Source organism: Propithecus coquereli, unplaced genomic scaffold, assembly GCF_000956105.1.
Source record: "Propithecus coquereli isolate 6110/MARCELLA unplaced genomic scaffold, Pcoq_1.0 Scaffold869, whole genome shotgun sequence".
NCBI classification, from domain to species: Eukaryota; Metazoa; Chordata; class Mammalia; order Primates; family Indriidae; genus Propithecus; species Propithecus coquereli.
Genome location: NW_012154940.1, coordinates 263,433 through 269,087, shown reverse-complemented (window position 1 = coordinate 269,087; position 5,655 = coordinate 263,433). Strand labels below are relative to the sequence as shown.

At 52.9% G+C, this 5,655-nt stretch overlaps 1 protein-coding gene across 5 annotated transcripts in view; it reads left to right on the top strand.

Moving 5' to 3' along the window:
* Positions 1-5,655, top strand: part of BAIAP2 (BAI1-associated protein 2) — a 68,580-nt gene that overhangs the window by 18,306 nt on the left and 44,619 nt on the right. The window lies entirely within an intron of this gene.

Genomic DNA, 5,655 nt, shown 5'->3' with positions numbered 1-5,655 from the left:
TTTTTTTTAAGTGATTGCCCTGGAGACTACAATTAGCATTTTTGTTTTTGTTTTTTGAGACAGGGCCTTGCTCTGTCACCTGGGCTGGAATGCAGTGATGTCATCACAGCTCACAGCAACCTCCAACTCCTGGGCTCAAGTGATGCTCCTGCCTCAGCCTCCCGAGTAGCTAGGACTGCAGGCGCCACTACCATGCCTAATTTTTTTAGTTTTTTGTAAAGTCGTTGCCAAGGCTGTTCTCAAACTCCTGGCCTCAAGCAGCCCTTCTGCCTCAGCTTCCCAAGTGCTGGGATTATAGGCCTGCGCCACCACACCTGGCCAGACTGTTGTTTTCTCTATGCTTTTTCTCTGTTTTGCAAATAATCTGTGATGAACTTGTGTTACTCCTGTAGCCAAGGAACACTGTGTAACGCGAGTCACAGTCCCTGAGTGGTGGTGTTGCAAGTCCGGTTTAGGCTCAGTCCACGTTCCCGTGGCCCTCCTGACCTAGGAGGGCAGTGGCTGACAGTGGCCGGCAGACCAGCCTTTGACAGAAAGCCTGAACTGGTGGGGAAACCACTGGGATTCTTCCACCCTTTGGTCACAGAGGACAGGCCGGCCTTGTCCACGGAAGTGTCCCTGTGGCCGCTGTCCCGGGATGTAGTCTGTGCACGCGGGCAGTGAGAGTGTGGAGGGCGATGTGAGCCCGCCGCCTCCTGATGTCACCCAGGGGCTGACGTGCCTGAGCCCAGCGGGAGGCCCGGTCGCAGGTGCATCTCGGGGTTCCGGGTTTCTCTCCGTGTCTGTCAATTCCAACTCCCGGGAGGGGCCTCTGTCTTCCCCACGCTGTGGCTTTCAGGCAAGACCCCACGCACACAGCTCCCCTTGTTTTCATGCACCTCACAGCGTCCTCCGGGGGGCGAGGCTTAGGGGCCGCAGACTGTGAGGCGCCTTCACACCCCCTGGTTTGTGGACACCGAGGCTGAGCCCAGGTGTCCCGGGCCCAGGACCCCCAGGGCAGGCCCACTGGGGCGTGCGCCTTGGGTCTCATGATTCCAGGAGACGCTGTTGTGTCAACAGATGCAGCCATGGGACCTACCTGGACTGGGAGGAGGGCGGAGGGTACCAGGCCCCACGGGTGGAGTCACTGGGCGTCCAGCTGCACTCGGGCCCTCGGCCTCCGCCTGGCTGGTGGGGTGTAGACGTTAAGGCGGTGCAGGCCAGGACTCCACTGTGATACACAGTGCCACGTGGGGCCCTGCCCTGGAGCCTCTGGGCCCCCATCTGGGTCTGCAGAGCTTGGAGAGGAAGCCTGGCCCTCTTGGCTCCTCAGAGGGAAGCCGGGGGGTGTCGTGCGAGAGCCCCTGTGTGGTTCTTTGAAATCCCCGCCAGGGCTGGTCGGAGAGCCCCTCCCGTGTGTCTGCAGTGGTGGCCAGCCAGATGCCAGCCTTGCTCTGGGAGTGGGAGTTTTTCTTTCAGTAATGGCTTTATTGACATAATTCACATGCTGCACAAAAACCCATTTTGAGTGTAGAATTCAACGGTTTTTAGTGCATTCAGAGTTTGCAGGCATTACCGTAATCTAACTCCAAAACTTTTCCATCACCCTGAAAAGAAACTCCGTGCACATTAGGCAGTCACTGCCTGTTCCCCACATCCCCGGCCCCTGGCAACCACTGATCCGTGTCTGTCTGTGTGGATTTGCCTGTTCTGGGCGCTCCGTGTAGACCAGCTCATATAGCACGTGGCCTCGTGCGTCTGGCTACGTTTGCTGAGCGTGTTTTGAGGCTCGTTCCTGCTGTAGCAGGCATCAGCGCCTTGTCCCTAGTTAGGGCTGAGTGACGTTCCCTTGTGTGGACGGACCATGCTGTCATCCGTCCGTCTGTCCTCGCCTATTGGCCGCTCTCCCCACCAGGCTGCTGTGGGTGATGCTCCTGTGAACACCCGCATACAAGCATCCATGTGGACGTGTTTCCATCTCGGGCCTGTACCTAGGAGTGGAATTGCTGGGACAGAGGGTTGGGAGTTGAACTTTTATCAAAGCAACACACTCTTGGTTTAGAAGGAGTCGGTTCTTTCCCCACCCTCGGCGCTGTGCCCAGGCCCCGCTTCCGGAGGCAGCTCCCAGGCTGGTGTCCTGGTGTCTGCTGCCATGTGTCTGAAAAGGCAGTTTTATGCTGTTTCTTTCCCCACTTTTTAAAATTTTAGACATTGTGTAATGGATTCTTGTAGAAGGGTTTGGGTTTAGCTTTCTTATACTGTCCCCCTGCCCTACTCACTATAATTAGCACAATTGTTGCTTAAATCAGTATATGGTGTTTGTATGATGATGCTATAAATCCTTTTCAGGCTAAGACATATAGAATATTATGATTACTTTTTTTTTTTTTACAGCTTTATTGAGAGGTAATTGAAGTACAGTAAATTGCACATACTTAAGCATATAACACAGGTGCGGCGGCTTCAGGCCTGTAATCCACGCTTTGGGAGGCGGAGGCCGCAGGATCACTTGAGCCTGGGAGTTGGAGGCTGCAGCGAGCTGTGATCATGCCACTGCACTCCAGCCTGGGCGACAGAGCAAGACCTCATCTCTGTAAAAAAAAAAATGTGTGTAACTTGATGGGTTTTGACATGCGTGTACACCTGTGAAGCCGTTGCCATGGTCAGTGACCTTGCCCGTCCCTGGGCCCCTCCCTCGAGCTGGGGAGCTCCCTCCCCATCTCCAGGCAACCACGGATGCGCTTTCTGTCACTGTAGTTGAGCGAGCATTTGCTGGAGTTTTATGTAAATGGAATCACGCAGTATGCATTCTGTTTTTGTCTGGCTTTCGATCTGCATAATTATTTCAGGATTCATCTGTGGTGTTGTGTGTATCGATGTTACGTTTTACTGCTGGTCGTGTTCCATTGTGTGCACCTGCCACAGTTTGTTTGTACGCTCATCTGTTGGTGGACGTTTGGGTTGTTTTTAGTTTTGGGTGTTGCCAAATTTGCACTTCTCTGATTAGTGAATGGCGTTGATCGTCTTTTCGTGCGATCATTTGCCGCGTTTACCTTCTTTAGTGAGTGTCCGAGTCTTTCCATCTGCATTTTATTTGCGTTTGTGTCTTGTTGAGTTACACGGGTTGTCTCTGTCCCAGACAGAAGTCCTTGATCAGGTGTATATTTCGCAAGTACTTTTCCCTACTCTGGTTGGCCTTTCATTTTTGCGATGGTGTTTTTAGAACAAAAGTATTGTATTTGATGTTAATGAAGTCCTGTCAGCTGGGTGTTTTTGGTGTTACGGTTCATGGGTTTCGTTGCTGTGGCTCTGATTATGATTTTTATTACGATGACTTTGTTTTTTCCGGGGTTAATAATCGTCTCACTTCTTTATTTGTATCATTTTTTGACAGACTGTCATTCATTTTTCCAAACCCCCCAGACAGAGGTCACAGACTTTTTTGCTGTCATCTCAGTCTGTCTCTTCTCTGGAGTGCGGGGTCCTGCTCCACCTGCTGGGACCCCGTTGTGCCCCGTGTTTTCTGGGTCCTGCTTGGTATTACTGCCTCAGGTGAAATCTCTCTCCCGCCCCCCCAGCGCTAAACGGCAAGTGTTTATGGGCCGCGTGTGTCTGCAGGTATTTTCCTGCCCAGCACTGGCAGCTTAGGGGCTCGGAATTCCAGGTGGGAAAGAGCTTCTGTGCACCCACCCTCCGCCAGCTCCCAATGGGCTACTCAATGTCATTGTGATGCTGTTTTTAAATGTGAGTGGTTTTTGTTGTTGTGTTTTTTCCCAACCACGATAATGACTATTAATACATATGATGTGAGTGTTTTTGTTTTTCCCTCCCTGGAAGCTTTTGAGATCTTTGTCCTGGATGTTTTAAAATACCTGACAGTGTGGGGGCGGGGTGTGGGGACAGTGCAGATGAAGCCTCACCTGACAGTCCTGTGCTCAGCCTTGGGCTAGAGCTGGGGACTCCCCAGCCAGGAGAACTGGGGGCAGGGGGGGTGGAGGAAAGGGGCAGAGGTGTGAAGTGTCTGGAGTGGAGGAGGGTGGGTGGCAGGGCTTGGAGCAACCAGGGCCTGGTGGGAACTCTGGGCCTTGTGCCACCGCATGTTGGCCATGGGAAGATGGGCGTGTGCACCTGCTTTTCCACTCTCAGGATCTATCCATGTTGCCAGCAGCGGATACCTTCATTTCCACTGCTATGGAATATTCCAGACACACATATTTTAAACAGTTTGGTGCTCTGTTTTTTGTTGTTTTTTTTTTGAGACAGTCTTGCTCTGTCGCCTGGGCTAGAGTGCCGTGGCGTCAGCCTAGCTCACAGCAACCTCAGACTCCGGGGCTCAAGCGATCCTCCTGCCTCGGCCTCCCAGAGCGCCGGGATTACAGACGTGAGCCACCGCGCCCGGCCGGGTCTTGCTGTTCTGAGTGAGTTGGTCCACGGGAGCCACAGACCTGAGCTCTGTGCAGTAGCTTCCCCGTGGCCCTGGGCGTTGTGCAGCGGTCACCTGTGAAATGAGCGAAAGAGGCGCAGGTCTTGCTCCCCCAGATGGTGGCTGCCAGGTTCCTCCGTGTTTTTGCTCTCTGTGCTCGCAGGCCATGGTGTCAGGCGTGTACGTGTACACTTGTACCTTCCTGAGAGCTGAACCCGGCCATCATGAGGTGACCTCCTCTGGCCCTGATCATCTCACATGTGGTATGTTTTGTTTGCTGTTGAGTTTGCTTTAGTCGTTCTCTGCCTGTCTGCAGCCCTGGGATTGCTCATTTCTGATCACTTTCTCCTCAGTCTGTTCTGGCAGCTCTAGGAGAGGGGACAAAACGTGGTGTCCCTGCTGTCGTGGGAGGTGGAGCCTGGTCGGGGCTGGCGGGAGGTGCTCTGCTCAGACCAAGCCGCCATCGGACCCCTGATCGCGTTCAGTGATTTAACCTTGACCTTCACACTGTCAACGGAAAAAAAGACCAAACTCTGTAAAATAATTTTAAAGAGATTTACTCTGAGCCAAATTTGAGGACCATGACTCGGAGCCACGTCCAAGAGGCCTTGAGCAAGTGGACTCGCTGAGGTTGGGTTACAGTTTGGTTTTATACATTTCAGGGAGGCAGGGGTTACAGGTAAAGTCGTAAAGCAATACGTGGGAGGCGTACATTGATTTGGCCGGAAAAGGTGGGCCATCTCGAAGCGGGGGCTTACAGGTTATAGGTGGGTTAAAAGATTCTTTGGCCTGTAATTGGTTAAAGACATGAAGCTTTGTCTAGAGGCTTGGAATATTTCAACATAAGGAGCTCTTTATCAGAGATAAAGCACTGGACATAGATTTGGTGTGTAAATTGAGGACCTGCAGGTGTGTCTTGCATACCCTTAGGCCTGTTAATGGGTTACAAAGGATGTCCCCAAGAAGGGAGGGGGGCATGATAAGGCATGTCTGACCTCCTTCCTCCTGGCAGGCAATTTAGTTTTAGGGTATTCCTTTGGCCACGAGGGGGTCCATTTAGTCAACCGGTCGGGGGGTGAGCCTTAAAATTTTATTTTAGTTCACAACACCTAACAAAGCGGGCCGCCTGTCCTTCCTGGCGACTTCCTGCCCGGCTCCGCGCGTGGGGCAGGCCATGCTGCTCCTGGCAGCTGCCTTCCTTCTGTGTTTGTCTGACCCGCCCCTTCATTCTCCGGTGCCGTAGGGGAAGACAC